The 15,375-nt window shown below is 34.0% G+C and overlaps 1 long non-coding RNA gene across 1 annotated transcript; it reads left to right on the top strand.

Moving 5' to 3' along the window:
- Positions 1–8,681: 8,681 nt before the first annotated feature.
- LOC132010206 (uncharacterized) lies at positions 8,682–14,457 on the top strand. The gene is made up of 3 exons (XR_009402194.1): positions 8,682–8,776; positions 11,014–11,093; positions 14,296–14,457. It is a non-coding gene; the product is annotated as an uncharacterized LOC132010206 (long non-coding RNA).
- Positions 14,458–15,375: the final 918 nt, after the last annotated feature.

The raw sequence follows: 15,375 nt of genomic DNA, 5'->3' as shown, positions 1-15,375 counted from the left end.
ATATTGCAGTTAGTGGCACGTGTCCTTTTAGAATACTGATGTGTGGGGGAAAAAAAAAAGAATACTGATGTGTGTTCTTCTGTTGGACCTTTGGAACTTAATCATGTGCAAGAATATGTGTTGGAAAAGTTACAGTGCACTCAAAGGTTAAGATCCCAGCTTTGTCTCTGACAAGTTGTATGACCTTGGATAAATTATTTAACTTTTATAGACTTGCTTCCCTGCCCTTTGGATGGGGATTAAAATAAGCCTATATTATGGGGTTGTTTTAAGAACAAAATTTAGGGTGTGCATTCAAAATTCTCATCACTTTGAAAATATTCAGTAAATGGTGATTATTGTGCTTGTAGGCAAATAAACATCTGTATTCATTAAAACTGTTAAGTATTAGTAACTTTTATATGACTGAGATCATGCTTTATTGTGAAATTTTAACTTTTGAATAGTGTTTTCTCACCCGCATGCTCTGGGAAGGTTGGCAAAAAGCATGTGAAATTGGCCTTTCATACTGCCCTTTCCTTTTTGGATGCCCTGTACTTCTTTTCAGTCATTTTCCCTTTGTGTGCTCAGTGTCCTCATATAGTGACAGTCTTAGGGGAATAAAACTCATAAAGTGGATACAAAGAAATTTGTGATATAAGTGATGTCCATGGCAGACTGTTTCTTCAAAGTTTACTCTGTGTGTGTGTGTGTGTGTGTGTGTGTGTGTGTATTTCATCCATGCTCTTCTTACAATTCGATGTTGATGTACCTTCATCAAGAGGTGAAGAATCTTTATTACCTCCCCTTGAAATTGGGAGCATTTTTGTAAATGTCTTGACCAGTAGAATATGGTGAGGTGATGCAGTTTGACTTCCGGCAGGTAGGTCATGGAAGGCATTATGACTTCTGTTTGACAATTTTCTGGACACTTAACCTTGAAACCATGTTGTAAGGAAGTTCAGGTCACACAGAAAGGGTTTAACAGTTTCTTTAGGTCTTCATTTCCTTACAAAAATCCTGTCCTGTAAAACTTAAATAAATTTGTATGCCTTTCTGTTATTAATTTTTCTTCTATTATAGGGTTCTCAGCAGAGAACTTAAAAGGATAGAAGAAAATGACGTTTTTCTTCCTCTACACCTTTTTGTTTCTTGGTGGTTTTTTTGGTGAGCAGAATCTTTCAGTTTGATTAAGAACAATTCATCACTCAATTTTATAATGATAGTAAATAGGAGGAAATAAGGAGACTAAGTAAATTTGTCAGCCTAATTTATAAAGATATCATTGTATGGAAGACCAAAGATAAGATCTTTGTGTTTGCTTTCTAATATTTAATATTTCAAAGAATAACACATATATAATGTAATTAATTTTTTAAAAACTTTATTTGCAGCACCAATACAACTCAGTTTTGCTGCTTAGCTTTGATGAAAAGGTTTTATAAATTAAACTAGTATTTCTTTTCAAATGTAGATTTTCCAAATTATACCTTTAATGACTCTTTAAAAAATAAGACTATGCCAGCTAAGAGAACAAAACCACCTCAAGAAAGGCAACCTTTTGGAATTGAACTAAAAAATATATGTAAGGTGAAATCAAAGTGAAAATCTAGAATTAGGGGCACTTGGGTGGCTCAGTTGGTTGTGTCTGAATTCAGCTCAGGTCATGATCCGAGGGTCCTGAGATGGAGCTCCAGGTTGGGCTCCCTGTTCAGTAGGGATCTCCTTCTGACTTCTGCACCACCCCCCACTTGTGTTCACGTGCTCTCTCTCTCTCAAATAAATAAATAAAATCCTAAAAAAAAAAAAAAAGAAAAAAAAAAAAGAAAATCTAGGATTAAAATAAATTCTTCCTTAGGGCAATATGTATGTGTGTGTGTGTGTGTGTGTGTGTGTGTGTGTGTGAGAGAGAGAGAGAGAGAGAGAAAGAGAGAAAGAAAGAGACAGAGTGCATTTGTGCATGTGTGTTTGCATTTAAACAGAAATTATCCTGTCACTGTCCTTCTTTTTCAATTGTCCTGACCCTCAGACAACAGAGAACAAACATAATATGCCTGCGTGACTCTTTCTAAAACCAAATCTTAAAGGGAGACACTGAAGAAAAAAAATTAGTCTCCATTTGGATTTGTTTCTTTTCACCATTATACACTTGTTTTTAATCAGACCGACACCTCCTGTGGTTTTATTTCATGAACGAGTGGACAAATAGTTATATGTGGACTTTGTGTTAGAGAAAGGATTACTACCTTGTAGCAGAACTCCAATAGCCTGACTCTAGTAATGTCAAGACAGGCTTATAATTCAAAAATGAATAAATGATGTTTTGGATGTTTTCTCTTTTGATTGCTTTATAGGATTAAAAGCCTGAAACCAGTATCTCTGTTTTAGTAATAAGGTTTGGTCAAAGGTGAGGGGAAAAAACAAGACCCAAGCAAGGAGCTAATAGCAGATAATACTGGCATATTTAGTTGGAATATTTAAATTTGATCTTACTTATAAATGCATTAAATGGTTCATCTGCATTTTCTATTGCGTATCAGAGCAGCATATAATTAAGAGAATTTTTTGTAATTGTAGAGTACCCTATCATAGCTTAATAATCTTCTTATGCTTTGTTTAATTTGCTTAAAATGTTTCATTTTGTGGAAAGGGTCATGCTCCCTTTCAGGGGGATAGCTGTGTCTAAGGACAGGTTTCAAAATTATAAGGGGCAGTTTTATGTAGATGTTATAAATTAGCAAATAACTAGTAGGTGGTTATCTAATAAAAAGAGAGTAGATTACAATTTATACTTCCAGTTACAAGATGAAAAAATTCTGGGGATCAATTATACAGCATGATAAATAGAATTAACTATACTATATTGTATACTTAAAAGTTGTCAAGATAGTAAATTTTAAATGTTCTCATCACAGAAAAAATGTTTTCATTACGTGAGGTGTTAACTAACATATTACTGTTAACTAACATATTATTGTTGAAATTGTTTTATAGTATATATAGGTATCAGATTGTCATATTATACAGCTTAAACTTATGCACTGTTGTGTGTCAATAATTATTGACATAAATCCTCAATAAACTGGGGAAAAAACTTAATGCAAAGCTACTGTGGCACTGTCCAAGGATAGACATACAGTCAATGGAATAGAATTGAAAGTCCGAAAATAACCTTTACATTTATGATCGATATGGAGAAGGGTGCCAAGGCAATTCAATAAAGAGAAAAATTGTTGGGATGCCTGGAAGACTCCATCAGTTAAGTGTCTGTCTTCAGCTCAGGTCATGATCCCAGAGTTCTGTGATAGAGTCCTGCATCTGGCTTCTTGCTCAGCAGGGAGCCTGTTTCTCCTTTTGCCTCTGCCTGCTGCTCCCCCTGCTTGGGCTCTCTCTCTGACAAAATAAATAAATAAAATGTTTTTAAAAATTGTCTTTTCAGTAAATGGCCTGAAATAAATACTATCCCCATGCAAAATAATTAAGTTAGATCCCTTCCTCACACCATACCCCAAAATAACTCAAAATGAAATATAGAGGTATGTATGAGTTAAAACTATAAAACTCTTAGAAGAAAATATAAGAGTAAACCATGTGACTTTGGTTAAGACAAATCTTCTTAGACATGACACTAGAATGCAAGTGTCATTTGAAAAAAAAATAAATTGGATTTTATCAAATTTAAAGTTTGGTACTTCAAAGATTACCATCAAGAAAGTGAAAATATGGCCTGTATAATAGAGGAAGTATTTACAAATAATATATAAGAGATTTGTAGATCTGGACTACATAATGATCACTTATAAGCCAAAAAGACAAATAATCCATTGTAGAAATGGGCCAAGGATCTAAATAGGCATTTATCCCAAGATATACAGATGCCTAATATACACATGAAAAGATGCTCAACATTTTGCTTAGGGAAATCACCATTGGGAAACTGGGTGGCTCAGCAGATTTAGCTCAGGTCATGATCTCTGGGTCCTGGGATTGGACCCAGAGTCAGTCTCCCTGCTCAGCAGGGAGTCTGCTTGTCCCTCTCCCTCTGCCCCTCCTCCCCGCCATGTGTACACACTCTCTCTCTCTTCCTTTCAGATAAATAAATCTTTAAAAAATAAAGAATAAACCAAAGCCATAATGAGATATTATCTTCACACTCACTATGATGGCTATAGTAATAATAATAATAAAAAGTGTAGATAAAAGTAAGTGTTGATAAGGATGTAGTTAGAGAAATTAGAACCCTTAAACACTGCTCATAGGGATGTAAAATGGTACAGGCACTTTGGAAAATCTTTCAGTTCCTCAAAAGGTTAAACATAGATTTACTGTACAACCCAGCAGTTCTCTTCTAGGACAAATACCCCAAAGAAATTAAAATCTATGTTCACTTATAAACTGAATACAAATACTCACAGCAGCACTATTTATAGACAATAAGTTGAAACAATCCACATGTCCATCAACTGATGAATGGATAAATAAAATGGGTTATATATATTATTCAGTTATATAAAGGAATGAAGTACTTATATATGCCACAACATAGATGGACCTCAAAAACATTATGCTGAATGAAAGAAGTCACTCACAAAATACACTACTATATACGACATGCTCTTCATAGGCAAACCTATGGGGTCAGAAAGTAGATCCACTGTGGCCAAACACTGAGGGTTTCCGGGGGAAAATGGAAAGTGACTATTAACTGGTACAGTATTTATTTCTGGAGGGATGAAGATGCTCTAAAAATAGTTGTGGCTGCATTTTCATAAACCTGTGAAATCGTAAAAAAACAAACTGAAATGTACACTTTAAATAGGTGAATTTTATGCTATGTTAATCATATTTCAATAAAGGTATTATGTAAAAAAAATTCCCAGTATTATCTTTCTTGATTCCAGACCAACAAAAAATTCTACCCAGGGACTTTAAAGCCATGATTTTATAAATAAAAATTTGTGATCTGTCAAGCGTATTTTGTTTACTTTTGTTTTATTTTTGTTTTTGCTATAAACTTTTCAACTGTATCCTAAACATTAAATTGTCCTTAACTTCTTTGTGTCTGTAACTTATTATTTTAAATATTTATTACTGTTTTAGGGCAATTATGTTAACTGTTGACTATGAAAGAGGTAAAATCAAAAACTAAAATATTTTCTAGAACCATCATTAAAACTCTTATTAGAAAGTGGAAAATAATGAGAAAATATAATTTGACAAACTCAAAGAGGAAGATTTTATAGAATCTATAAATTGGGGTCAAAGAAATCACAGGAACATCTTGAAACTGAAATAGCAATGTTATGTCATAAAATCATAGAATTTCATAGATAACTTTAGCTCTAATTTAGGTGCATCTACCAAGTATTTAAAAAAAGTATATCATCCAAATTGATTGATCTCCTGAAAGCAATAACAATGAGGAGGTCACTCAGAAGTGCTGGTCTTTTGATTTCCTTCTTTAAGTAATGCCTTTGTTATCCCTTAGTATGTCATTGTATCTGAAGAATACAGTTCTTTGTCACGTATGGCAGGCTGAATCATTTGGAATTTCAAATCCATCAATGCTGTCTAATTTTTAATGGTTCTTTTTGAATATTTTTTTTTAAATGAGGCTATGCCACCTGAATGATAGGGCTCCAAGTTTATGTTTCAGATTTTACAGTGTGTTGGATCTGTTCAGAATCCAGAGCAAGTCACCGAGAATAAGACCTTCACTATTTGCCTAGTTCCAGATGGCATGAATCACTTACTTGAATTAGCAAAAAGAAATAAGCAATCAGACAAACAAACCAGTAAGTAAATAAATAAATAAATAAGGCATAGTGTGTCAGCAAACATACTACCCTTGTCCAAAATGCTGGAGCTTTGGTAGCCTGAAATTTGTTATATTCCTTTATAGGATACTGCTTTTCTTTAGCACGAAGGTCTGACACTGCTAAGTTGTTGAGTGGGTACTAATTTTCCCAAGTGGGATGGATGGAGCATATCATAACTGATAATCTAGATCCCTGGGTACAATTGTTCCATGGTGTTATAATAGGCTTATTGACTGGTGGTGTCTAGCTAGGAGCTACTGGGTTGCTTGTCTGTTTTTTTCAGGTAGCAAATTTCAGGTATCTCAATAACAAGATCTTTTTCGCTGTTTATATCAATGTTCGACATCTAGCTACCCTTAGCTTTATGAAAACATTATTCAGATCTGAGTTTTTAATTCATCTGGGGAGAATTCTAAATTTTAAAATGTCATTTGGAGATGTGTTGCTCCTTTATCCTAGGATGATCGAGGCATTATCGAGGTTTTGTTATCTCTCTTTCCTTTCAGGGATGTTTATACGCAAGCAGTTCTAGGTTGCTAACGTATCAGACTCTCCACCTCCTGCCCCTGCCCGGTGAAGGTGGTGTTCACTCATCTCAGACCTCATAGGAGTGTATAAACTCTTATGCAGTATGCAGCTATTCTAGCTTGTTTTTAGGAAAGATCATTTTATCTCACTGAAGGTAAGAGTATAAGGGTATATATATATTTTTTTTTAATGAAAGGAAGTAAAGAAGTCAATGACACTAAGTTATAAGGCTAATCAAGTGCTGGACTGTGGCAAATGGTGCAGCTTATATTATACATGGTTAATCCTTCCTTGCTATTTTAGCCCCTGCCTGGAAAGGGCTCTGGAATTCATGTCACTGAGATGAGGTTGTGAAGAGAAGGACATTTAATAAGACAGAGAGACTTGGGTTTGCGTTATAGTTCTGCCTTTAACTGATTCTGTTGTTCATTTCATAGAACCTCTCTAAGCTCAGTTTCCTTCTCTCATCCTAGTTACTACACAGTATGGTGGTACGGATGAAATGGCACAACCCAGGTTTAGTACCCAGCAACTGTAAAAAGTGTTCCACAGAGTGTTCACTCTCTCTGTGTTTCTATATAATGTGTAAAGCAGCCTCTGACTTCACTTTTCCCTCTATACACAAGAGTGGAGGTTTCACTCTTGCTACAGGGAAGTGGGTCCAGAGTAGTGTTTACAGAGAAAGGTGAGTGCCCTGGTTGAACAACACTTCCTTTCCTGGCTTCTACCGGCAGCAGTGTCTTTCTTTTCTCCAAGTGAAGTTTTAACTGAGTCACAATGAGCTGTTTCTGTGATCCATTTATGCAATAAATATTTGTATTGGAGGTAGAGGGATGTGGCTGCCTCACTGAGTTCTGAAGCATTCTGATTAACAAGTAAGGTGCAAATATTTTTGTTGTATTGTCTTATTTTCTCTGCTCTTAAGATTCCTGGAAAGGTACTGAGTGCCCATATATAAGAATGTATGCATATTCCTGTGTATATATGTCATTTTATTTTAATTAAACACATAGAAACTGACACAAGCTGCTGTAAATTATCATGATTTTGCACACCTTTTTGTGTCCATCAGATGCTGACTTAAACCAACTTAGAATTTTCCGTGCTCTTTAATCCTGTTGCTAACCCACTGCCATCCACCTCCTTCCTTTGTAATGATTGCTCTACCGTTCCCTGAAAATGGCTCTTTCTGCTCTTGGTCCCTGAATGTAGACATCCTATTACTACCAAGTTTTAGCGTACATTTTTTTTTTTTTTAAATCTTAACTTATAAATCTCCCATGACTTGCCACATATTTGAGCCTTAAGTTATACCCATACTCCCAATTGTTATACCTATAACCCTAGCTGCATGCCAGGCATTTCACGTTTTTTAAATATAAAACCAAGTTAAACTCATTGCAATGCCTTTATAATTTCTAATCAGTTACTTTCCTGTAACAGTCACAGAAATGTCTGCTTTTTAATTTTTTTTTTAACAGCACTAGTCAATACCTGAAAAACTGAAAAGCTTATGTTAGAGTGATTTTGTCATATCTAATTTTTGAATCTTACTTCAAATACCTTCCTAGGATTAAAAGTTCAATATCTGAATTATTAAGGCTAAATTACCATATTTACCTCTTCTTGGACTTTCTGTTCATCCAAACCTATTTAGCAATTAGTCACAGAACTCATTCTGTTTTATAAAATATACTGTTTAATATTGTCACGCTTTCTATATTCCTGTTCTCTAAAACTGGAGAACTCCAAACTCCTACACGGCATTATTAACAATGTAATTCACTGACGTTCCTCAAATCTGGTGACACCCTGCTTCCAGAATAGGGCATTTACTGCTGCTCCTCACACATTGAAGATATACACCACCTTTCTTTATGTTCTTTTTATTTATTTATTTAAAAATTTTTAAAATTTTTGTATAAACATAAATGTATTATTAGCCCCATGCTTTCTTTATATTCTTGAGTTGGACTGGTCTCAAAGTATAATTAACTAAATAATAAATCTCACTGATGCTATATGATCTGGTGATAAAACTTAGCGTGGTAACTACTTTGGTTAGATATTTTATGCATTTTACATTATAGTAAATTTTGAAAATTTTCTCATGTTTTATGTCTCTTACAAGCTAATCAGTAGGAATTGAATATTATTGCTAGTTTATCTATTTGTCATGTGTAGTTTTTCTTTTTGACATGTTTAACAGAGAAATGGTCCTGCACCTTGACATAAAAGTGTTAAAGCAGTATTTTGCCAGTTTGTCTTTTTGAGCATTGGGTTTTTGCTCAATTCCTAATAAGAGTTAACTTTGCTTCTTCTTCTTCTTCTTCTTCTTCTGATCCCTAGCATTTTTCTAAAGGCCTGATGTACGATAGGAACTCAGTCAAAGTTTGTTGAATAAATGAGCAAATGAACGAAGAAACTCAAATTCAATTCAGGTATTCAGAGTAAGTAGAACTGACATTCTTCAACAAATTAACAATATTGTAATTTTCCCAGTTGTGGTTGAGTTTCTGGAGTTTAATTCAGTCAGAAAGATTCACTCAAGTATAAATGAACCTTTCTTATCTATGTTAGTAGGAAATTTCACTGTCATTAGTTTCACAAAAACATCTAAGGGTAATATCCCTAATATTATAAGGATTGTGTTGTCTTCACAGGACTGGCCATTAGGATTAACTATACCATCTCTATGTGGTGGGTATCTTGTTGGCTTTTAAAGCCACAAGAGTCATCTTTGTGGAGGAATTTCTTCTAACCTGCAATGGTATCCCTCACTGTTATTAATCCCATTGCTGAGAATTATAGCCAGCTTAGTCCTGAGCCATTGGTTGTACTGTATGGAATATCCTTTCTTAATTGTCCAGCTGAATTTCACACTACATCTTTATCAAGACAGCATTTATTTCAAGTGCTACTTGTATCTGTAGATTTCATTTTGTACATACCCCCAGTACCTGCAGTGTGTCTATTAAAATCTCACTCACTGATATCTGCATTAGTCTCACTCATCTTTTTGCTCCAATATGTTAAATACTTATCTTAAAATATAAAACACAAGTGAGAAGAAATGAGGAACAATTTTGCATATAACTGTGGAATGAATTTCATTTCCTTAATGTTTGGAAGCAATATATGAGGTAAAATTATGAGAGGTATGTTACACCTGTGCCTATATTTGGGACGTTAGTTTGAATCGGGCTTTTTGTCCAATTTTTCTGGGACAGTAACTTGCTCTGAATTCTGTTTTCTTTTGTTCCCCTTGTCCCCCACATGGAACTGATTTGTGCCATTTAAATCTTGTTTTTATTTTCATCTACTATATACTTGTAATTATGGTCTCCCTCTATAATTATTTTTTTCTAGTTTGGGATTTTTTTTTTTTTTTTTGGAAGGCAGGTGCTTTTCTCCAGTAATCATAAGTAAAGGGCATGCAAATTTAAGATTGTACAATGCTAAGTATTTGATTTCATCCATTCTTTTTTTTTTTATTTTTTTTTTCTTACCATAGCACATACCTTCCCCAATATCCATCACCCAGCCACCCCATCCCGAGCCCCCTCCCCTCCAGCAGCCCTCGGTTTGTTTCCTGAGGTTAAGAAAGAGTCTCTTTTTTATAGTTTGTCTCCCTCTCTAGTTTCATCTTATTTCATTTTTCCCTCTCTTCCCCTATGACCTTCTGTCTTGTTTCTCCAATTCCTCATATCAGTGAGATCATATCATAATTGTCTTTATCCATTCTTAAAGGAACACACCCTCTGTCTTTGTTGTTAATAAAGGTACCATTTTGTCAAGGGCCTATGGTTTGCCCCTTGATTTCTATGTACTATTTCATTTAATCGGAGGTTATCTAATTTAATAAATGAGTAAAAGCAAGGCTCAGTAAAATCATATAAACTGTCTCCCGTAAGGCAGCCAGATTCTTCCCAGGTTTGGTTCCCAAATCTCCTGCCCTTTATATTATCTTAGCATCTCATAATGCTTACAGATACACGTAGTTCTTAAATGTTTGACAAGACTCTCCACTAAGTCTAATAAGTTTGACTTACATTTGTTATATATTAACTCTTGTGAAAGATAAATATTTAAAAGATATATTGAGGTTTCTTTAGTAGTTTCAGTCTTTTGATGTGTTTGACATGCAGTTGAAATATGATGGGCATGATCTCTGAATAGTTGGTCTTGGTCATGCAGAATGTCTGGGAAATTAACAGAATTAGTTATCAGAATGTCATTAGTGAATCCAGAACTTAGGAAATGGCAGTACTGTTATATTAAAAAAAAATTCAAGATTTTTATTTATAGCATAAGTTAGTTATCAGACAGGATGCCTTGTTATTACATCCTCATAAAGGGTAGCCCTGGTAGGATACAATCTTGGGGAATTATAGGTACTATGTAGACTTATCACACTGAAAAAGATCTTCAAAGCTCATACATGTCATCCCTGTCTTCTGAAAGAACACGCCTTACCTCAAATGTAAAATGGGAATTTTATTTGTCTTCTAAAGGTAATCAGCAAATGACTGGGAGGGGAAACTTCTGGTAGATGAATAAATGAATCCTTGATACTGTATTTTGGTTAGGAGCATCCAAGTACTATTTAGTAATCTTGACCCCCCCCCCCAAAATGGAAGTCAAATATAATTGTCATAGTCCAAGTGAAGATTCTCATTATTTACAGGATGTTTAGGCCCATCAGGATTCTTGGAAGCTTCTCCTGCTGGTGAGGAAGTATGTGAACTGATTCTGTGCTGTTACTCAGTGAGTAAATACAGAGCAATTATTTTTATCCCGGGTGAGATTGACTTGTACTATGTGGTCATGAATCTTTCTCAGAAAATAAAATGAGAATCCTACTAACCTTCACACTTTCATTTGGAAGCTCAGTTGAGCGCTAGAAATCCCTTTTCAGACTTAGTAAGCTGTTGAACCTTACGCTTCCATGAGCCTTAGTAAGCTGTTGAACCCTCACTTCTGGGAATGAAAATGGCGACTGAGGTGTTTCAGAGTATGTTGTCAGAGCATAAAGATATATGTGTATCTATGCAGTGTGCATGTAGGTATGTGTATGTGTACATGTAATGTGCCTTCTCTTCTTTAAAACATGTCAGGATATCCTAGTCATTTTTGAGTATATGCGAAAACAAAAAAGATCTTAACTGAAAGGAATAGTTTTCCTTTTTTCGCAGAAAGGTAAACAACTCTCTGAAAACTGAGCCTGTAATAGAATTGCATTTCCCAACAGAATTATAGCATAATTACTGAAGGGCCTTTATACATTTTGTACTATTCCGCTAGAACTTTCTAATATTTTTTATCCTTCAGAAGATTTTACTACAGTGAACTTAGAACAGGGGTCATAGTCCACACATTTGACAAATAAGTACAAAAGTAATAATACTGAATGGAAAATGCTTGCAACTACATTCCACAGAATAATGCAGAACCACCCCAAACCCTAAATTTAGTTATGTAATTCATCACCTAACCCATCCAAGATTCGATTAGATAAAGAATTCAGTAATGGACACCACAAAACTACATACTCCCATTAGAAAGTATTTATTTTTAGTTATAGGTTCACAGAATCTTTTGGATCTTTATATTCCCTAGCATTTTTAGTATAAGCAAAGTGAATAAACATACCTATCCTGTCTAAGAATTTGTAGTTGAATAGATGCATGGTTAGTATTAAAATACAGTTGATTATATATCTCAAGTGAAAACAGCTCTTTGCCATCCACCAAAAAGAGGAAATGCCATTATAAGGAATTAATTATATTTAAGTAAAAGCTTTCAGGAAAAATTTTAAAAATTTAAAATTTAGTTTAAAATACTAATGATGAAAAAATTAAATATCTGTATTTCAGCACTTCATTTCTTTTCTGAAAGGTCAATCTCTTGTTTTGTGTCCTATATGTCTAAATTGGTCTGGTTCAATTTGGACTATTTATGCTGGGAATTTTAAACTTAAGCTTGGGTAAAAGCTGTATCAATATTTGTTATGCCAGAAAATTTATGACTCAAACTTGTGGAGATTATTAAACTATGGGCTGTCATTTTCTGCTTTTGGAAATTCTAGGTCTCTTGTTTTGTAGTGACTACAACTGTGTCACATAAAATCCAACTGCCAACAAATTAATAGCAAAATTTATTCTCATACTCTAAAAGCTTTCTGTTCACTAACTATTTAATAATGGAGAAATCTCTCATCTATATTCCCACGTCCAGTGTTCAGCTTATATTGTTTCGATGATTTCTATGGAATAAGGTGTAGGTTGAAATTATTTTCCAGTTATATGTAAAGACAGACATTTTACATTCTTACACACTTATTTTATACTGTTAAAACTATGTGTAACTATTGCTTGTATCTTCACATTTGTCCATATAACTGTTATTCCTTTACAATAGGTGTAAAGGTGTCACTACTTACCTCAATATCAGTGTAACCATGAGTGACGCAGAATTGGTTACTGTGCTGAAATTTCTGATTATCCTTCTCTCATATTTCTTTATAATTTTATTTGCATGGACATATAGGTAATTACAAATTTAGAAAGGTATATTTCTTTATACACTGACCTTTTTAAATCTCCAGCTAGGCATTTCTTTCATATAACTCATCTTTAAGCTTTTCTCATCTCTCTTTGCTCTTGTTTTAAGCATACCTCTTGTATATGGCATGTGACTGGATTTTGTTTTAATAAGACCTTTGTGATACCACTTTAAAGTGGAATTTATTTACTTTGATTACTGATGCACTTGGATTTGTTCTGCCATCTTACCATCCTGTTTTGTTCTATCCTTCCTTCCCTCCTCCTTTCTTTCTCTCTCTCTTTCTTTTTTTCTCTCCCTTCCTCTCTCTCTTTCTCTTTCTCTCTTCCTTCCTTCCATCCTTCCTTCCTTTTGCCCAGCTTTTTCAATATTCATTACCCCCTGCTGTCTTGCCTTCTTTTGAAATGACTTTTGAATTATATTTAATTTTGCTTTCTTGTTCCTCCAGTACTTTGGAAGTTATGTAGTTGATTTCTATTCTTTTAGTGGTTACTTTAGAAATTTCAACAGGTTTATTTAACTTAACATTGAAATAATTTATATTTATAAAATAAGATTCCTAAAGTAAGATTCTGGAATCAAGGGGTATGAGTGATTCCATGGCTTTAAAAAATATACTGCTAAATTTTCATCCAAAAAGTTGTATGACTGTATTCTGCCATTGGCAACCCATAAATATACATTTTCCACATTTGTTGCAAATGTTGAGTATTGTGATTATTTATGTATGTAGTTTTTTTATGTTAATTCTGTTTTGTAAAGTTGATCTTTATTGTTGATATCTTTTGTACATTGCCCAACATCTTTATGAGTGAGGGTTTTTTTTCCAGTTTACCTATTTAATTATCAAATTTTATGTGTTCATTATAAGATGAACAATTTATTTGAGCCTAGTAGTTTTTAGTGTCTATGCAGCAGTCTTGAATTTATTGGTTAATTTATCTCAAAAACTTTCTGTCACCAAGATCACACTTTTATTACAGAATCTACTATTTAAACATATATTTGTTTATGTGTCTTTCTCTCTCCCAGACTGGGGCAATATTATATTCAAATATCTACGTACATTAGCAAAAAGGATATCCATGAGGGTAATCCCAAATGCCAGATATAGTGGTCTTTTTTTCTGAGGTGCCAACACTGAGTGCTATAAATTATGCCAGATTATTACTATATTTCAGTGATGGCTACAGAGAGGACAAAAGTGAATATGTTTAGTCAGTTTACCCTATTTAACTTGAAGTCCACTGCTTCAATATAAATGTTTTTTATTGTAACATGTTACTTTATTGTAAGAACTTGAGTGAAGATGGAGGAACATTGTTCATATTCTCCCCATCCTCTGATTTTTTTTTTCTTCCCTCTCTCTCTTTCTTTTCTTTCTTTTTTTTTTTTTTTTTTTAAGATTCTCTCCATTCAATTGACAGAGAGTGAGCACAAGTAGTAGCAGCAAGTAGAGGGATAAGGAGAAGCAGGCTGCAGGCGAGCCCAAGACAAGGCCTAATCCCAGGACCCTGGGACCATGAACCAAGCTGAAGGCAGATGCCCAAAGACTGAGCCACCCAGATGCCCCTGATTTTTTCCTATAATATGATAGTTTCTTCTTAAATGTTCATTTCCATTAAATTAAATCACTAATAAAAGGAGTTCATACCAAATAGTAGCTACTATACTAAATATTAAGAATTAAAATTTAATTAACATATTCTTTTATATCTCATCATAGTTTTTGTAGGTGATTCTGGAAATGTCTGTTTCTACTTAGTTACTTCATTGATTTATTAGGCTGTTACTATATAATGGTACAGGTGTGGGTCGACTTCTGATACTTTTTCTTTCTTTATGTAAGTAGCTATTTTCTCTTTCCATTCTTTTTATTTTATTTCATTTTATTTCAGCTTTATTGAGGACTCATTGACATATAAAATTATAAAATACATAAAGTGTACATCGTGGTGATTTGATTATGGATACATTGTGAAAAAATCTCCCCCATTTAGCTAATGAACACATTCATCACCTCACATATTTATCTTTTTTGTTGAGAATATTTAAGTTCTGTCTTAGCAAATTTAATGATACAGTGTTATCAACTACTGTCACCATGTTTTACATTGGATCCTCAGAACTTATTCAATCTTATAGCTGAAAGTGTTCATCTTTTACCACCTTCCTATTTTCCTCATATCTCCAGCTCCTGAAAATAACCATCTTCAACTCTCTGTTTCTGACTGTGGATTTTTTCTTTTAAGATTCCAAATATAGGTAATACCATATAGTATTTGTCTTGTGTTTGTCTTTTTGTCATACCAACTGATGCCCTTGGGGTCCATCCATGTTGTCGCAAATGGCAGTATTTCCTTCTTTCTCTTAGTTGGATAATATTCTGTTGTATACATATACCACATTACCACATCATTACCCTTTCATCTGTTTCCAGACACTTAGGTTGTTTCCATATCTTGACTATCGTAAATAATGTAAT

Source organism: Mustela nigripes, chromosome 2 (assembly GCF_022355385.1).
Source record: "Mustela nigripes isolate SB6536 chromosome 2, MUSNIG.SB6536, whole genome shotgun sequence".
NCBI lineage: Eukaryota > Metazoa > Chordata > Mammalia > Carnivora > Mustelidae > Mustela > Mustela nigripes.
The sequence above is the reverse complement of the archived record's forward strand: the minus strand, read 5'-3'. Positions and strand labels throughout refer to the sequence as shown.